This window comes from Protopterus annectens, chromosome 2.part0 (assembly GCF_019279795.1).
Source record: "Protopterus annectens isolate FY-2018-M chromosome 2.part0, PAN1.0, whole genome shotgun sequence".
Classification (NCBI taxonomy): Eukaryota; Metazoa; Chordata; order Ceratodontiformes; family Protopteridae; genus Protopterus; species Protopterus annectens.
In genome coordinates this window covers 760941103-760961748 of record NC_056728.1, presented here as the reverse complement: position 1 = coordinate 760961748, position 20646 = coordinate 760941103, and the positions used below count along the sequence as shown (strand labels likewise).

General features: G+C 41.2%; 1 protein-coding gene across 1 annotated transcript in view; it reads left to right on the top strand.

The window, feature by feature from the left end:
• The window catches only part of GNG10 (G protein subunit gamma 10), a 204804-nt gene that overhangs the window by 677 nt on the left and 183481 nt on the right, over positions 1-20646 (top strand). The window lies entirely within an intron of this gene.

Genomic DNA, 20646 nt, shown 5'->3' with positions numbered 1-20646 from the left:
CAAGGATTGCGTGTTTTTATCTTTTAGTTGTGTAGTTGGTGGTCTTTTGTTTTGGTTTGCTGACCGGAAGGTATAAGTGGGCAGAGCCCACTTACTGTAGTGGAGGTCCAGTGAGAGAAAGCTGCGGCCGTACAAGTTCTGCTAGCAGAATCATTCCCAGTGTGATTTCTGCAGCCAGGGCAAATGATTATACTGTTCTATATGAAGTGTTCCTGATTTTGGCCCAAAATGTGCCTTTTCTCTCCTAATTCCTTCTGAGACTGGTGATTTTGGGAGAAGATGTGTGAACTTCTCTGATTTAAAAAAATGCATGGTAGTTCACATTTTATTCTTAGATTTTTCAAGTTAATAGTAACTGATTTGGGGAACTTAACCTTGATTATTTTGGGATTTGTCCTGGTTCTGAAGGTTAGAGGTTGAGTGCTGTAAGTAGCGTGGCAGTGAATAAAGGCTTAATACAGCCTGGAGGAAATTAATTGAATTTACATTGGCTACGAGTTTATATGTTTTGTTCACTGGTAGGGCTGACTACCTATTTATGCAAGTGTGTGTGTATATGTATGTGTGTGTATGTATGTGTGTGTGTGTGTGTGTGTGTGTGTGTGTGTGTGTTTATATATATATATATATATATATATATATATATATATATATATATATTATTTACTTGTATACTTGTATAAGTGTACGCTTAGCAAAAGGTGGGTAGGGATCATTGTGACGGAAAGCAGCTCTGATTAATTAAATGGGTACAGAAAAATCGTAAAATACACTCTCACAATTTATGTAGTGCCAAATGTATTTTGATACAGCATTAGTGATGGTAAGGAAGGATAATAATGCTTTTAATTTAGGGTATAAGTTACTCCAGTATACACTGTACTGATAAGAAAATTGCCACAAGAAAAAGTCATTACTAGTTTTACAGATTTTTTGTGACTGCTGAATTTATTACAGATTTCTTTATAATATTTAGTAGTTAAACATGACAGAAGACCTACAACTTAGTAAAGGTTCACAGCTTTCATTTGGCAGTCAGTCTGTTCAATTATGTAGTTGCTTAATGAAAGCAAGTTTTATCTTGTAACCACAGTTGTGTGCAGATCTTGGAAGTAAAATACCAATAACCAAAAAGTAAACTCCACACTGTCCAGGTCAAGAGTTTAGTCCATCAGTTTATTCATAAAATATGGGACTTCCATATTTTATGAATAAACTGATGGAGTAAACCCTTGACCTGGACAGTGTGGAGTTTACTTTTTGGTTACTTGAAGTTTTTTTTAAGTTTTATCTTGTAGTTACATTCTTTAACATCATAGTGCATCAAATGTGTCACCCAAGCTACGGAGCAATGGAAAAATAAGACATGGTGATTGTATTCAGGTACAGACTAATCTTGATGAGCAAGTAGATACAGATGAGTGCATTTTTTGATTATGCAGAAAACTGACCTCTGATTTAACTGCACTTGGAGAAAGGTTCACTTCCTGAAAGTTGTTCCAAGTTTCTTAGAAGGCATTTGTGTAACAAATCAAGTTAATTGTAAAGCTAAGGCTGACAGACACGTTTGTATCGAAATGTGCAAATGTTAATGGCTTCTTGCGTATGGTAGTTTATAAGGTAATAGTTTCTATGGACATAAGGGACAAACTCATTAATAGAATTGGCAGATAGGTATGTTGGCATTATTAGTTAATTTAAAATAATTGTAAGAAACGGAAATTAACTTCAGCCACCATGTTATCTGTGTGTACAAAATACAAAGGAAAACAGCGTTTATGTATTACATAGTGCATTACAGGAGCTTATGCATGTGCTGGGAAGTTAAGCAGTGTAACAGCAATTCTGTTATGCTGTCATTTTTACATGTAACATACTCTTGTCAAGAAACAGTATTGTTTTAAGTCAACACTAGAGCAACAGTGTAGTTTGCATTTTGTATACTGGATACAGGTAGGCGGGAGTTCACAACTACTTTGGTATGTACTGTAGTATCAGGAGATTTAATAAATAACATAGAAGATGAGGTCTAAACTCCATGGGATTTGTGTTACTGAATTCTCTACAACTTTTCTATTCCACTGTAGGTAGCTCAGTAGTATTTAATTTTTTCCCCACTGTATTCTATACTTGCAGACTTGCCGTTAGCACCTAATTCAACATCCAGTTACCCTTGGGATGTTTTAAATCACTGAAGCTTGTGGTCTCATAAACGAACACCAGATTGGTGCTGTAAGCGGCATATAAAGTTGTTCATAGGTTCATACTAGGCTATCTGCCCTAGGGCATTTATAAGCCCTAGCCAGAGTGTGTTTGACTTTCGCCACCCATTTTAAATTAATTTTGCTATGCCCTTTTTCGAGGTTAGTATATTGTGCCTCTGTCTAACAGTGACACAAGTGATACCCGGGGTAAACGTACGATCTCCCATCCACTCATCAAGATTCCTCTTGAAGAGAGTCAATGAGGGACTCTGCCGAACCTGGACTGGGATTTTATTCCAGAGTGAAGGGAGCCTCTGGGTTATGAATCTGTCCCTCCAGTATGTCCTATTTAATTCAGTGCTGAGGTTCAAGTCTCTCGAGCACGTAGCTCGATGGGATTTGGATTTTCTGAGGTGCAGCATGTCCATTAATTCTGGGTTGGACATGGCTTTATACGTCAGGCACAGATCGCCTCTGAGCAGGCGGTATGCCACTGAGTAGAGCTGGAGTTTCTTTAACCGGGCAGCATATGGCATTTGTTTGAGCCCTTTGATCCTCTTGGTGAGGTACTTTTGGGGTCTTTCCAGTTGCTGCAGGTGTCTGGTAAGGTACATCCCAAAAGGGGCATTGTACTCAATTATGGGCCTGATGAGGGATGAGTAAAGAGGCACGATGACCTCCCCTGATCTAGATGTGAATCCCTTCATGATTAGGTGGGCTATATAAAATGTTTTTCTAACCACTTTGGCCACGTGGTTGTCAAATAAGAGATTGCTATCAACTTGGGTCCCCAGGTCCCTAATTACTTTTTCTGTACTTATTATGGTAATTTGTGGGCACTTTGTTTTTGCCAAAGGAGATGACTATACACTTTTTGGCATTTAGCTTGAAGCCATGGCTCTGGAACCAGTTGTCTGTTTCTATGAGGCCCTTTTGGAGGATGCTTGTGACGGCTGGAGTGTCGATTATGGCGCCCAGTTTGCAGTCATCTGCAAACTTGGTCTGCCACAGTCCTTCCATGTTGGCCTGTACCTCCGAGAAATATATACCGAACAAGAGAGGTCCCAGGATTGAGCCTTGTGGGACGCCACTTGTAACTGGTTTGGAGTCTGACATGGCTCCAGCAATTCTAATCATGTGGGTTCTGTCCTTGAGCCAGTTTGCAACCTATCTAGTGACATAGGGGTTTATATTTAAGCTGGTGAGCTTATCTATAATGCCTGAGTGGGGTATTGTATCGAAGGCTTTTGCGAGGTCCAGGTAGGCTGTGTAGACCACCTTCCCCTCGTCAATGGCCTTGGTGACTGTTTCAAAGAAATCAACCAGGTTTAAGAGGCAGGATCTGCCCTTAACAAAGCCGAACTGGGTATGATCCAGTGTCTGTAGGTCCCCAATATCTTTATTTATGAGGTCCATGATGATCCTTTCCATGGCTTTGCAGACCAAGCTAGTCAGGCTTATGGGGCGATAGTTTCCAGGATCCATTAAGGCACCACCTTCATGGAGAGGGACCACTGTTACTGTACGCCACTCTTTGGGTACATATCCTGTAGTAAGGCTGAGATTGAACAGCAGTTTTATGTTTGGCTTTAGCTCTTCTTGGAGTTCATGTAGGACGCAGCCCGGGACACCGTCTGGTCCCATTGAAGCTGTGTTTTTTGCTCTGGAGAGGGCAGCTCTTACCTGAGCATCTGAGATGTCAGAGGGGCAGCACTCTGCTGGGATAGATATTTGCCCTTTTGGTGGGGCGGGGAGTTTGCGCTGAACCTGTCAGCTAGGATGTTGGCAATGTCTGTGGGTTCGGTGTATTTTTTGTCATTTTGGACTAATTCTGAGCATATCTGGGAATTCACACCCAGGTTCCTAACATAACTAAAGAAAGCCTTGTGATTATCCTTAGTGTCCTGTGCAATTTTTCTCTTGAAGCTGGCCTTAGACGATTTTATGAGTGCCCGTAGTTTTTTGCTAATACTGATCAGAGATACCTTCCCTTTTTGGGATTTTGCTCTATATTGTAGTAGCTTCCTCCTTCTATTGTATAGTTTGTTTGTTTATGGCTGTGGTCCACCAAACAGGACGTCTGCCTTCGGAGGATTGGGACTTGGTTTTATTTGGAATTGCATGATCCATGCATTCCTGAAGGTGTTCATAAAATGCGTTTTTAAAGGATTCTGTGGTCTGGGCCGTATTTTCCACAGGCCCGGGGGCTTTGAAGGATTCCACCTCGGTTTTGAGGAGTGTGAAATTTGCATTGGAGAAGTTTTTCACTGTGGTTTTCCGGGCAGGGGGTGGAGTCGGAATGTGAATATCCAGTGAGATTAGTTTATGGTCTGATCTTACCAATGAGGGATACACTTCTGGTCTGGAGCATAGAGTCCCCATGTTGGTGATGATCAGGTCCAGTATGTTTTCCCCTCTTGTGGGAGTGGTAACGTGTTGTTCCATAGCATTTGAGTTTATAAATTCTAGGAACCTTTAGGCTAGGGTGTTGGAGCTAGAGTAATCCTCCCAGTCTATGTCTGGGTAGTTGAAGTCACCCAATATAATGGTGTTTGGAGAGACCTTCATATTTTCCAGTGTTCTCAGGAAGGCCGAGTGGGGTTCCTGGGTTTGGGAGGGTGGTCTGTAGCAGGCTATAAACTGGAAGGCAGTTTTACCCACTGTTAGTTGCACATGGATAGTCTCTTATGCTTCGTGCTGTGCCACCAACCTGGAGGTGTGGGTATCTTTGACGAATATTGATACTCTCCCTCCTTTTGTGGTTTTGGGGCCGAAAAGCATGGTATGTGGTATAACCTGGTAGTGCTGAGGTGCTCCCGGGAGCCTTGAACCAGGTTTCTGTTACTGCACAGATATCTATGCTCTCCATGCTAAGGAGAGTTTCGAGTGCGTGCATCTTGAGGTTTAGACTTCTGGCGTTGAGTAGCATTACTCTTAGTTTCTTATCCCTTGTGATACCTATGGAGGTGGGTTTGTCTTTTGAGCCTTGCCTAAAAAAGGCAGTATGGGGGTAGCAAGAGCCTTTGCCAATATCCGAAAGCCCAGGGGTGACAGGTGCAAGCCGTCCCTAGTGAAGCATCGTGGCTTGTCGAGCATGTCATCCCAGGCTGACAGGCATTGGATCCCCTTTGAATGACACCAATACTTAAACCAATTGTTGAAATTGATCATCTTGTCTTCATATTGTGGCATCATTCTTGGTGAGGGTAAGATGCTACTCAAGGTCAGGGTCATACCGGCCTGGGCTACATGCTCAGAGAGCTCCTCTGTCTCTCTTCATGTAGTCCAGGGAGGTACGTCTCGGGTCATTCACAATTTGTACTTGCCTTGGAGTGACCTGAGTGCTACTCAAGGTCAGGGTCATACCGGCCTGGGCTACATGCTCAGAGAGCTCCTCTGTCTCTCTTCATGTAGTCCAGGGAGGTACGTCTCGGGTCATTCACAATTTGTACTTGCCTTGGAGTGACCTGAGTGCTTGTGTTATGTGCCGGATCCTAGCGCCCGACAGGCAGCTCACCGTGACCTTCTCCTTGTTCAGCCTGGTGAGCGGGATGTCAGTGTGCCCTATTACAAGTGTATCAGGTATGTTGTTTAGCCTTAAGGGCTGTGACTGTTCGGCACACTGGCTTTGTGAGCTATGTGTTGCACGTGTTTTGTTTTGGGGTAGCGGTTGCTTGGGTGTCTGCTTTGGAGGTCTCTGCTGCTTAGGCAGATTTTTATTTAGAGCCTCCGAGTATGTTTTTGTGTGTTTGTGTTTGGTTTGCTGTCGTGGTAGGTCTATGTGAGATTGGAATTGTAGTGAGTGTGGTTTCCTTCTCCTCCTGACTGGTTTCGCCAGTACTGACTTGAGGGAGCTTAGCCTCCAGTATGGCTATATGGTTGCATCTCTCACATGTGTTGGAATTTGTTGGGAGGAGGAGAGGGTTGTCTGTGTACATGAGGCAGTTGTAACATTGCCTCAAGATTCCCAGATTCACCAGCTGGACCGGAGAGGAGATTGACAACTGACCTTTGGACATGCTAGAATAGTATTGGGAATTCCTGTATAATTGAAAAAAAGGGCTAATGGGGAACAAGGTACTCAAGGGGAGTTTGTGAGGGTGTAGTGCTTTTAATTTTTTAGTGCTGACTTGTATAATTGCTTTAGTGAGCAAGTGCCAGGTAACGTAAATGCAAAAACGACAAACGGTAACTTTCTTTCAAGTGAAACAAGGAAATAAGTACAGTAATCAATGCAGATATCATTAGGGATCCACAGAAGCGCTGAAAAGCTGCTTTTTAGGTGGAATTAGCGTTTCAGGGAAATAACAAGCAAACAAACAACAAGCATACAAACAAAGCTAGATTCAGCAGGCCTGGATCTAGTCTATGCTACAGCAAACAAGGTGTACCAATTTCAGTAAAAAACAGTTCAAATATGCAGGTACTATATAAGCCTTTAACCAGAAATTCCCAGCTCAGAAGGGCAGAGTCCAGCCTCTCCTCCCACAAGAGTGCAGACCATGAACCTTCTTAATGTAAAATAACTGGCCTGAAGTCCAAGTGCTTAAACCAGAACTAATACACTTTTTTAGAATAACAGAGACAGAGCCCTCAATCAGCAGTTCCCAACTTGGAAGGATGTAAGCTACCTGTCCTGCAACCACAGTGCAGGCCACAAACCTTCCTAATGTAAAACAACTGGTCTGAAGCCCAAGTGCTTAATCCAAAAGACTTAGAATGATAGCTACACTTTAATCGAGTTACTACCAAGCAGTAATAAATACAATTGAATACTTTAAAGAATGCCTGGATTAGTGCTCAAGTTATACAAACAAAGCTAGATTCAGCAGGCCTGGATCTAGTCTATGCTACAGCAAACAAGGTGTACCAATTTCAGTAAGAAGCAGTTTAAATATGCAGGCACTATAAGCCTTTAACCAGAAATTCCCAGCTCAGAAGGGCAGAGTCCAGCCTCTCCTCCCACAAGAGTGCAGACCACGAACCCTTCTAATTTAAAATAACTGGCCTGAAGCCCAAGTGCTTAAACCAGAATTAATCCACTTTTCAGACACTGAGCCCTCAGTCAGCAGTTCCCAACTTAGAAGGATGTAAGCTACCTGTTCTGCCACCACAGTGCAGACCACAAACCTTAATGTAAAACAACTGGTCTGAAGCCCAAGTGATACAATTGAGTACTTTTAAGATGACGCAAAAGCAAAATAAAGTAGGAAGAAACACAAATACAGTAAAAGCAGATACTTTTTTTTTTTTTTTTTCAGAAAAGTAGCAAAAACAGTAGTAAAAACAATTCACATGCAGTGCAAGCTGGCACACTTGAGTATGTAGCAATATTAGTCCACGCACAGTTTGAAAAAATGTAATTAAATTAAAAAGGACTAAAAGCAAGTGCAGAAAGGGTTTATTAGGTAGAATGCGGTAGAGAGATGGGACTGGGAGAGTGTCCTAGATCAAATCTACAGTGGGCGGGCACTGCAAAAGCCACCAAATTTAAACTACAACCAAGAACAGAGGGGGTGGGGAAACCAGTTTCAGCAGAGATGTGAGGAATCAGAGTGCAAATTATAAAACCAAAAAAATATATACTGATCTCTGTATATTTGCAGAACAGTAAGACAACAGATATCTAAGCAACAATTTAGCTCTATAATACAGAAAAATATACTCGGCTGTATATATTTGCAGATAGTCTTGTAAGGCTGTCTCTCAACACACAGGTTCCACTTTAAAATGTTAAAAGAGGCAAAAGCAAAATAAGCTAATAAAGTAGGAAGAAACACAAATTCAGTAAGGCAGATGAAGTTCAACATTTTTATTTTTTGTCTGGGTCTAAAACAGGGAGTGAGAACCTGCCTTTAAGCATCTTGTTTTTCAGCTAGATCACTTTGCTTTCCACTTGGACAAGGTCTCTGCCCACACCGTTCATTCTCGCCACACTCACTCACTCCTCTCCCCTACCCTACTCCCAGTTTCTACCCACACCTGTCCACCTAGATGTAAACCCCATAAACTCCACCTCCAACCTAACACTAAGCAATAACAGTATAGTACACCCACCCTTCCTAGAAATTATCTACCCCAATAGCTCCCACCATACCTCTCACCTTCTTAGTGCAAGAAATCTAGACAAAGCCTGACAAACTGGGATGATGGTCCAAAAATAGGGGCAAGTTTTAGATATTGCTCTTGTAAACTTAGAAAGTTGCTAGAGTAACTGGGTTTGTGTTAATGTACATCTTCTGAAAGATTAAACGTCTGAATATCAAATGTATGTCATTATTTAGGGACTTAATTTCGGATCATCCAAGTGATTTGCCAGAAAATCACAAATTGTATGAGTAATAGACCAAAAATATGAGACAAAAATCTAGACATGCTGTAAAAATCTGGGCGATTGAGAGGTATGGGCCTCCCACCACCCCACGCGTTCTGTTCCTAACTCACACTACACTGTTTCTAGCAATACTTGTACATCTCACTTCACTCAGTTCTACCGTAATAATCACTAAGCCTACACCTTTAACAATCTTCCAGTCTGTTCCGTCCGAAAGCTACTCAGATGCATCTCCCAGTCTCTCAAATAACTCCTCTACTCTTTTTAAAATAATACTTCTCTGTACAAACAACTCTACTCACTTTACTAACTTCATCCTCTCCTTCCTTCACCTCACCATCAGACCTAAGCTACTACAATACCCATTCCACCAATCTACTATTGTCTCTATACTATTCCTGTGTGGTGGCATCCACTCTAATCCAGGACCCACTTCCACTACCACTACTACAACACCTCTTCTTCTTTCGGCTGTCCCCGTTAGGGGTCGCCACAGCAGATTAACTGTCTCCATTTCTTCCTGTCCTCTGCATCTTGCTCTGTCACACCAACCACTTGCATGTCCTCTCTCACTGCATCCATAGACCTTATCTTAGGCCTTCCTCTTTTCCTGTTACCTGGCAGCTTCATCCTTAGCATCTTTTTCCTAATATACTCTGCATCCCTCCTCAGCACATGTCCAAACCAATGTAATCTTGCCTCTCTGGCTTTGTCTCCAAACCTTCCAACCTGGGCTCACCCTCTAATGTACTTATTCCTAATCCTGTCTATCCTCATCACGCCCAGTGCAAATCTTAACAACTTCAACTCTGCCACGTCAAGCTCTGACTACTGCCTTTTTGTCAATGCCACTGTCTCCAACCCATATAACATAGCTGGTCTCACTACCCCTCTTGTGGACCTTCCCTTTCATTCTTACTGGTACTAGTCTGTCACAAATCACTCCTGACACTCTTCTCCACCCACTCCATCCTGCCTGTACTGTCTTCTTCATCTCTCTTCCACACTCACCATTACTCTGAACTGTTGATCCCAAGTACTTAAACTCATCCACCTTCGCCACCTCTACTCCCTGCATCCTCATCATTCCTCTATCCTCCCTCTCATTCACACACACATATTCTGTCTTAGTCCTGCTGACCTTCATTCCTCTTCTCTCTCGAGCATATCTCCACTTCTACAGCACCAAACCCCATTAATCCCTGTAAATCACTACATATTGTAACAGTAAACCTGCAAAAGTATTTAAAACCAAACAGCTGACCACCATGCCTGGATAGCTCTAGGTAAACTTGATTATCATTGCCAGTACCGAAACCTGGCTAAAACCGAACATACAAGACTAAGAAATCCTCCTCCCAAACTATACACATCATAAGGGCCGGTAAACCTTTCAAAAAAGGAGGTGGAGTAACACTCCTTTTTCATTTCGTCATCCAGTCGTATAAACAGCACACAATTCTCCAATGCAGAAATTCTAGTCTCCTTCCTGAAAATAAATCCAAAAACCTTTACATTCCTCCTGGTAACAACATACCTATACTGAACGAGATTCTATCCTGGATCTCCTATGCAATCAAAAATGAAACCATAATTCAGGGTGATGTGAACTTCAACTGGTTAAACTTCAGCTCTAAATTTCCATCCTCAACATAAACCTATTTCATTTTACCCAACTCATCAACAAGATATAACAATACAACTGAGGACAGTTCCACCCTGGACTGGATATTAGCATCTGAATCTACCAAATCTCCAACTAGTACCCTCCCTAATGCTTTGTGACCACCTCCCAACCTTTGTTCATCGAACAGCACCATCCTGCCACAAAATTTATCAGTTCAGATGCATTAGAAACCTCAGCACATTTAACCCACAGACTTGCAACATCCTAAAAACATAAATTGGAACAACTTAAAATATCTTCCCTTAGCTGATGCACTAGAGTATCAGTACAACCTTCCTACAAAGTTTAGACAGTCTAGCTAGAGTAAAAAGAGATAAAACAAACATGCCCCATAGCTGACCAGAATTACTAAAGAAGTAATGCTAACCAGGGAGAAATCATGGAAACTGTTTTTATGTATAATGTAGATTTACTAAAATATCAACTTCTCTGTAACCAGGTAAAAAGACTTGTATCCTAGAATAAAAAAGATTGCTGTTTAAAACTGCAAACAAATCATAAGCATAAAACCAATAAATTCTGCACTTTGATAAGATCACTTCTATAACCTGGCACAAAAAACAATCCATGCCCATTCCCAGACAAAACACCTGAACCAATAGAAATCTCTTCAACACACACACTTTATAAACTCCATAGCCAAAGATTAAGATTGAAGTTGTCAGCCACACCACCAAACTGCTAGGAGTAGTAATTGATGATAACCTAAAATTCAACCTGTACACACAGAACAAACAATATTAAGAAGATACACCAAAAACTGGTTGCTCTCGACAGGCATAAACATTTCCTCTTCCCTACCACTAAACAAATATTTGCTTCCTCCTATCTACGGGATCCTTTATTTAGCAACCTACTATTCCCCTAAAAACAAAATTTGAAATATTCTATAATACAATTGCCGAGTTTTCCACAGACACTAGACACACTACACATCACTGCATATCCTTACCCGCTCTAAACTGTCTTGAACACCCACACTATCTCACCTGCCTGCAACTAACCACCGCCTACAAAATAATTTTCAAGCCCTTACCCTGTATGGCGGTGGTGCAGCAGTAGTGTTGTTGCCTCACAGCAAGAAGTTCTCCCGTTCGATTCTCTGCTGGAGTGCGAGGAGTGCCTTCTGTGTGGAGTCTGCATGTTCTCTTCGCGGTTGGGTGGGCGTTCAAAAGACATGCGTAAATGGGCGTACCTTTGTTGAAGGTTGAACGTCGAGCTGGCACCTCAGCGTTCTTGAAAATCTACTCCCAATCAGTAGACCGGAGTTCTGCTGTGGCGACCCCTAACTGGGAAAAGCCAAAAGACAAGCCCTGTATGGCCCTAAACTAACTTCAGTCACCATCGTCCCAACAGATCTCTCAGATCTGAAAACTTACACCTTCTACAAACTCATAAGCCCAATCTACCTGCTGGTCATCTACTTTGTTCTTGTGTGCCAAACCTTGGAATGACCTGCAATTCGGACGACTCTTAGTCCTGCTTCTTTCACGGCATCACTGCATGGTTACCTCTTCTACCAACTGGATCTGCACTTGTACCAAGCCTCCTCCTTCCATAACCTATCTCTCCTCTGTCTCATTCCCACCCTCTATATTTCATATTTACTTCCAAAAAGTAAAGTCTCTTGAAATATCCTATGTATACATTATAACTGCTCCTACCTGCTCTCTCCACAACTTCTCTTCTCTACTCTAACCTTTTCCAGTCCAGCTTCTGCTTATATCACTTTTGTATGTTTCTATAGTCAAATATGTTTCATTGATTTTTACTTATTGAAATTTGCCTGTAAACTCTCAACCAATTTTTGTAAAAGTTTTTGTTGCTTAAATGTTCACTTTATTGTTGTATTTTATGTGTGGAGCTTTCTCCCCAGGCCGCCACTGAAAATGGGCTCTTTCAACCCAGTGGACCTTCCCTGTAAACAAATGCCAATAAATACATAAATAAATAATAAAGAAAGAAATAGAAATATAGCACATATCTAACATCTCCCTTTTAAAGAAAAAAATGTGTAGCCCTGAGGTACTGTGCATTACATAAGTGCACGTAATGATACAGTATGCTTGGAGTGGATTGTTTATATCAAAATATTTTTTTTTTACATTTTTAAGAAGATTTTGTAGTAATGTACTTTTTCAGTCCTAATGTTTTATTCCGAAACAGTCCAGATCTGTGTGGCTTCTTCAGTGGTCTAACATATCTGGAGAATTTGACTGGACTGTTTTCACTGGACCACTGTTGCTTCCTTTTGAACAGTTATTACACTGCAGCTTCATTTGGAGACGTAACTTGGAGTCTTCGCTCTCTGCATCTCTTTACTTTCCCAGTTATGGCGAGTCTCTCTATTTTCTTGTAACATGAGTGATAGTGATACTTCTGGTTCCTTGTAACTTTGATTTTGACATATATTAATCTTGTTTCTGTTGTACAATTTTTTTCTGCACCTTTTACTACTTTCCCATGAAGCACCCAGGAGCTTTGCTCAGCAATACCATTGATTTTTTTTTTTTTTTTTTTTTTCTTTAGTCTGAAGGCTTTCTTCAGGCTTTTAGATTCTTACTTTATTTCCAGCTTACACACCTTTTTGCAGTCTTTGTTAAATAATTTATTTCTGTTTCAGATTGTTTCCAGCTTTATGTTGATTGTCATCCATCAGTAACCTAGTTAACTTAATAGTCTGCTTTTCAACCTTTTGCTTATCAGCGGTTAAGCTGGTGAGGTACTGAATCTCTGCACTGGAGTATTCTTATTTTAAATTGCGAGATGGCAGTCCTCCTAGCTGTTGCTACAGCTCTTTTTCATGATGTCCCTTGGTGTTTGGATAGCTGTTCCTACTTGTCCACTGGTTTGAGTGTAGTGCTGTCTGGATGTTTCATATTTGATTTCCATCTGTGGGCAAGTCTTTTTTTTTTTTTTGAATTCCTGACGTGTACTTTGGACCATTATCAGACATGAGAACATCAGGTATCCCCTGTCTCAGGAATATGGGTAATGCAGTAATCTTGCTTGCATTTGTCCTTCGTTGTCATTTGTGTATTGGAAACTTTTTTATAATCCATGTATAAGGTGCACAATTTCTCTGACTTGGAGCAAATCTGCACCCACTCCACTCTACACATATTCTGGAACTGAACATTCTTATATCTTTTGGTTGGCTGTAATTGTAGGCACCGCAGATGGCAGAATTCTGTACTTCTTTTTTTTCCCTTTCTTTCTGTGGATTGACATTTCTGTTCAAAACATTATATCCCTTGTTCTTTGCAGTTTTTCTCCATATGCAACTGTTGTATCCTGTCAAGCATTGCTTTTCTGATTTGATTGGGAAGCCCAGTATCTCCAGAAGTAGAAAACCCTCAGACTTAAATATTCCCCAGCAGATAAATAGAAGGCGATGGATATGGGAGGAAGCAAGAGAGAGAGAGCGAGCTTTATGCAATACCTCCTCTACCAGTGGAATAAACATCCCCTGCATATTAAGCAAGGTGACATGTTGTCCTTCTGAATGATTGGCTCGGCACCCACAAATTTACCCCTGAATTGAGAAGGGTACACAGCCTGAGTGTGGGTATTGGCAAAGCTGTGTTTCTTGCCTATAGCAGGAAGTTGAGTGGACAGAAGTCTGAAACAAATGTTTTGTTCTGTTAAGAGTCATTTGCTGGACAGTACTGGCAGATTTTACTCTTGAGGTTCAACCTTAACAGCTTTAGCAGAAGGTGCTTCACATTTGTTAAGAACTGGTCTCACTCTGTTTTCCTGCTTACCTGATTTGTCTTTTTCTGAATATCAGAGTGCAATCCGCACACTCCATGCACTACAATATTAATATTTAACTGTCAAAGGCAAATTCTTTTTCTAGGCTGGGAGTAAATTTTGAATTTGTTTGTAAAGCACCACTCTTTGACTATCTCCTCAGAAAAAAGTAAGATTTAAATTTCTTCATGGATTTTTCCCCAGCAAGACACACTGCAGTACACTGAATTTCTTCAGATTTTTTTCAGCTAATTCAGTTGCAATGAGGATTAAATCAAGAAATAACGTCGGGCGACTTGGTGTTCTACTTGGTAAATTCAAGCACTGTGTAAATATATGGAGCATGGGGAACTTAAGAACAGTACTAGGCAGGCAATTGTGGAGGACCATAAGATGTGTAGCCATGTATACCTTTTAAGTAGACACGCTTCAAAGTTGCTCTTTTTTTAAGAACTTAATAGTGCTTGCGCCTCAAATTGAGCAGGACTGTGCATAATAATTCTGGTGTAAATTTGTATCTTCCCACTCAGTCAAGACTAGCCCTAAAGATAGCCAAAGTTGTACTTTGACCTTTAGTGGTATCTCAAATAGAATTTTTTTTTTTTTTTTTTTAGTGACCGAAAAAGTGAGAGAGAGGTAGGTAATAGAATAGTGTTGACTGCTTTGGATAATGAAGCCATTCCTTTGGAAATTAATTGAGCTAGATAGGATTTCCTTAAAACATAATGATTGTGGTGGAAACATAATGATTGATAGGGTTGACCACATAGCCCAGGTATGTTACGACTGTATAGTTTGAACAGGGGGTAATGTTTGTAATAATTGAGCTGGGAGCAGTGTTTTTACTGAAGGCTACTTATTGCATTTAGATTGAGACTATTTTTGGAATACCAGTTATGTGCATATTCCAGTCTTTACTGGAGCTGTTTTGTATCCGTGGATACCTGTGCCCTGTCTGCATTCTTCAAGGACTTTGTTAGCCACACTTGTAGGATATTGGTGTGGATGTTTGCAGAATAAAAGCACATAAGGCAGCACATAGCATCAATCCCTGCAGTATCTTACTGGTTACAATTTTATGTTTAGAGAGGGTAGCTTGGGATCTGTTTGGTAGCAAATTTGCAATCCAACAGATAGTATTGGAGTTTGCATCTAGCATGGGTGCTGCAGAGTCACCAGTGGCCTGAGCCTCTGTAACCTTTTCAAAGACTCTTGCTGGGTTCAAGAGACTGGACCTGCCCTTCACAAAACAAAAATAATTGGGGTCTAGATCTATTTAAGTTGCCTTAGTCTGTATAAATGAGTTCTGCTGTAATTGTTAAATTGCTTTGCATACAAGGCTGTAGAGTCTGTTTCGCCTATAATTACCCAAATGTGTCAGTCACTGACCCTTGTAGGAGAGTCGGTGACATTTCTCTAGATATCCAGTGCAAACCCTATAGGCTGAATAATTATATAAAGACTTGGGTACTGCCTACTCGACGCTGATGAGAATGCATCCTTGTATGTTGTCGGCCCATGGAAGTATTTTTAGTCTTTGAGAGGGATTCTGACTTGGGCCAATGTGATCTCATGTGAAACTACCTTTCCAGGGATGCTGTAGGCAATAATGGTGAGTAGGAGGGGTTAGTGTTACCTCTAAACTTGTCTACTAATGTATTTGGCTATATGCTTTGAATTAGAATGTAGGCTATTACTATAAATGTGTTCAGTACGTTATTGGACATTATACTCTACATTCCTGAAATAACTGAAGAAACCTGTGTAGTTTCCTTTAATTTCTTTGTGACCTTAAGCTCTTATTTTGCTTTATATTTCATTGCTGGCATATATTATTTTGGTCATAAGATGGAGGACTGGGAATGTTTTGCAATCCTTCCTTATTTAAGTTTGTAGTTTTTGTATGGGAGTACCATCAGAGTGGTTTTCTCATGAATTTACAAAAGGCCTTCTCAGTTGAGCCTATTTTTATGGGGGGGCGTTGGGGAATTTTTACTATGTCTTTTACAAGTTGACGTAGGTCTGTCCTACGAAAGTCCCTGAAAACTGTTTCATTTGGTGGTGGGGTGATGACCACTAAACCCGACAAAGATGATGTCTGACTTTTTAATTAAGAATGAGGAAATGTGGGGGAGAAGTACAGGTGGGGGCTACATTGGTAAGAGGAGTACAGGCAGGGACTGAATTGGTAAAGACTAGGTCAAGGTTACTGGCTAGTTTTGCAAAAAAAAAAAAAAAACTGAGCCTATCAGTTTTACAGCTGCAGTTGAAGTCCCCTAGCAAGAAGGTATTTGATTTGATATCCAACTCCTTAAATGTATTAAAAAAAAAAAACACTTTTTATCATCATTACTCTTTGCCCCCACAACATATAGTCTCTTGGCTCCTTCCTGGGCAAATTGCCTCTTGGTTCTCCATCACAGGAGGATTCTCCTTGTCCTAATGTCCTCATAAACACCCATCTTGAAGAAACAGAGCTAGACCTGCAGTGGACTATCCACACTGGTCGTCCCACACTTCTGCAAATGATGTTGCCCCCTCTCCTCAAGCATCGGAAATGGTTTGTCTGGTCCCCTCTGGAGAAGTCACACTTCAATGAGCACCTGCTATACACCCACCCTCTAGGATTGGCAGGTGGGCCAAGTCTTTTCACTCCTCTCCTACTCTGCCTGGCTGCCTGGATTGCTAATCAAACCCTGGTCACCTGGGTTGCAGTAAGAACTCCATCCCTCTGTGCCATAAAGCCATGGTAATGGTCTGTGGAGGACAATGATGGGGATCTGTAGCTAACAGTGAAATATTTTCCAGGGGTGCTCCAGGAGTTCCAGGTTAGGGTTATGCATTTTTTTATGTGAGGTGACATTGTTTCTGACAAATACCTGTAGTTCTCAAAGGGCCTGAAGGCACAATAGGCAGTAAGCCCTGGAGTGTGTGCTGTCATTGCACTGAAACCACATCTCAGTAAATACACAGACATGAATGTGTTTGACTTGCATAAAGGCATCATTCTGTTCAGGCTTCTTGCATTGAACAGTGCCATTTCAGTGTTTGAGTTTGCTATGTAGGAATGTCCAATAGGGGGACTTTTTCCAATAAAAAGGTAATATGGGGTGAGCAAAGACTTTAGCCAGTACATTGAAGCTCGGTATGAGAGTTGCAAGCCTCTACCTGTGCCCTGTTTTCTCACTAATAATGGAAATGGGGATGTAGGATATGAGATGCAGAGCAACACTTGAGTTGTAAATATGGCATATCTGGTGTCTTGAATAGATTTGATGGACCAGATAGATGCAAGACAGAAGAATGTCTTGCCAAATATATATTGTGTGTGTGTATACATGCACGTGTGCAGGATATTGGGGTAAAATGTGTTGGGGGGCAGGAGAAAGTGGGGAGTAGGACTTTAAAAAGGAGTAGAGCTGTCAAAGTAGAAGAAATAGAAGTGAGTTGTACAGGATAAAAGGGTTGTGTGTGTGTAAAAGAGAGAGAGAAGGGAGTGTTAAAAAAAAACTGAGTAGCTCCTTCTTGCAAATGTGTGCACCAAACAGAAAATGATTAGGGTTAGGTTGGGATGTGAAGGAGGTTTAGCAGGTTCGTTAGGAAGTGTTTTGGCAGGCTAGTATTGAGGGTCTGTATTATGTTATCAAACGGTCATTTGTTCGAATACGTAGTCGACCCGGAAATGTCAAAATGCAATAATAGCGAAATCTGCAAATGTCGAAACACAAAGTCGAATTGCCATAGTTGGCTCACTGCTACTAACGGATGTATCATGTCTGTACGGCATCGTATCTTTCTTATTCATTAAGAACTAATTTAGTTACTAAATAAGTCTTTGTAATTGTAAGTCTACTGCACCTGCAACCTATATTTCCACAGGATATATTTATATGTTACAAACATAATAATAAAATTACAAATTTAATATGTTATCTGGAAGTGATGTTCTGTCCCTTAATAAATGCTAATGCAATATGTCAGTGTGCGTTACATTGCATAGAAACTGCAACTTTGGCCGACACTTCACACGCGACTCCTGGCATTGTAGGTAACAGTTACGAGTCTCTTGGGTTATCTACACTTTACGGCAATTGTGCAAAATTCCAACTGGCGGTTAAAAAGCTAATCGCACTATCTTTTATAAGTGAAAGTGAAGTAGTTTCTGCTTTCTGTGTCACTTCTCCACCTGCAGGCAAAGAGCTGTTGACATACTTCTCGGAGGTTTATGTTTTAGGACGACCTAGAAAGTAACATACCAGAACCACTGCAAGTACAAGATTTTCACCAACATTCCCAGTCAGTTTTTGGAATGTTTCTACCCTAAATGGTTTATCATTGCCAAGAACCCAAAACTATGGAGAAGATTGGTACAGACATGTACGATCTCTTTTGGGTAGACGGATTTGTGAAATTCCAGCTGTTCTCGATGTGCTGAGCTTAGATTACAGCTAAAGTCAGGATATCCTCAGTCACCAAAGAAGCGGAAAAGTATGGAAAGGCAGTCTCGTAGGCAGGTAGTGTTAAGCAAAAGTGCAGAGTATTCTACAGATTGACTTTTTACATGCTGTAGCCATGCTTCTAAAGGTCTAGTTGCATTAAGGCGGTACAAAGATGCACCATTAATTGTATATACTTTTTAATTTGTATATATCTGCTGCTTTGTTTAAAACCACTGTTATGTTTTTGGGTAACACTGTTGCTGCATGTTATAGAAGTAGTGTGTGTTGCACATATACATTTATAATTTTATACAATGTTTTGGGCTGATTTGTCCCTTTCAACTTTGAGTGAAAAACCTGTGTTTGCACTTGTTTTAACTTTGCTGAACCTGTTTGGGTGTCCTGCAGACTACTACAGCACCAGAAACGAGGAGGAGAGACTTGCTGATTCTAAGTATCTTTTTGGCTTTTTCTCGATTGTTTGTTTTTGCTTATCACACTTTCATTTTATACTGTGGTTCTGTTGATAGTTCTGCTGTATTTTATTGTTAAATCATTTTGCTGTGTGTGCACTTTAATTTTTAGCTTAAAGTTAATAATTTAAACTGCATTTACTACAGTAGGTGTCACTCAGTGTGACCACCTTTTCTGTGCATAAATACTGTTAAATTGCTTTTTCTGCTTAGTCTTTTTTTTTTTTGAGAAATTATCTGTTTTGCTCATTTCCCACCTTTTCCTATACTAGAATAATCCGGATCCCAGATTTGCTGGTTTCAGTATTTTAGTTTGTGTGTCTGAGTTGTGCAGACCTTGTTGTGGTAGTGGGAAGTCTTTCTGCTTCAGTGAGAGTGGTAAGCATTGAGCAGCCTATCCGTTGCAAGAGTAATGGTTTTCCAGCTCTGAAATTGAACCTTATTGGCCGTTTTGGGCTGATTTCTATCCCTTTCAACTTTCTGAGATAAAAACCAGTGTTGAGCGAGTTTGCGCATCGTGCACTGCTGCTTAGCTAGGGTTAAACTATTCCTGGCACCATAAAGTCTGCTCTTCAGTTTTTCCCTTGGAACTAGCCAGTTTCTTAGTTTTAGCACTTGAATTTGCTTCCTTGTGCTCAGCACTTGTTCAGAACTTGTTGTAAGCACTAAGTAAGCTACAAATTACTACAGCACTCAACCTTCCTCATTACTTAGAGGAAAACCATTTTAGTACTTACTTTCCTCACTTGCCTGGAGGAAAAAAACGTTCCTGTACTTAACTTTCCTCACTTGAAAAGTAAATTAGTTTTTTATTCAGGCATGTCCAAGGGTCAGCTCCCAGTGCTCTTTCCGTCGACTTGATGAATCTGGGCATCTTGGGGCAATGTAGCAATTACCCCATGTATACAGACAACCCCTCTCCTCCTACCACCCAGCAGTAAAACCTGTGAGATGCACTTATCTAACCAAACTGGTGGCAAAGCTCTCTCTAACCAAGACTGAACTTGATAGGCAAGAGGGGAAGGTAAACACTTGCACCACACCACCCTCCTCACATAATCCCAGTGAACCTACGCCACCAAAAACCACACAGAAACAAAAAACATTCACAGAGGCTCTCAGTAATTTGTCCATGCAACAGAGACCTCCAAAGCAGAAACGCAAGCAACCTCCACCCCCAACTCAACCCGAATGAGACACAGCTCACAGACTCAGTGTGCCACTCAACCACAGCCAGTAAGGCAAAACAACATACCCAACGCACTAGTCATAGGTGACTCATAGTCGGGCACACTGATGTCCCACTCACCAGGCTAAACAAGGAGAAGGTTGCTGTCAGCTGCCTGTTGGGTGCCAGGGTCTGCCACATAACCCATGCACTCGGGTCACTTCACAACAAGTGCAAGTATGACTCTGTCATTGTCCGTGTTGGTGTGAATGACCCGAGATGTGTCTCCCTGGACTACATGAAAAGAGACATGGAAGAACTCTCTGATCTTGTAGCCCAGGCAGGTATGACCCTAGCCCTGTGTAGCATCATGCCATTGCCCAGAATGATACCATTTGTACAAGGACAAAATGATTTGACTTCAAAAGTTGGCTAAGCTTTTGGTGTCATTCTAAGGGGATCCAGTATCTGTCTACCTGGGACAACATGGTCAACAGACTACTATGCTTTGCCAGAGATGGCCTGCACCTGTTGCCCCTGGGATTCCGGATACTGGCCAAGGCTCTTGGCGTCCCTGTAGTGCTTTTT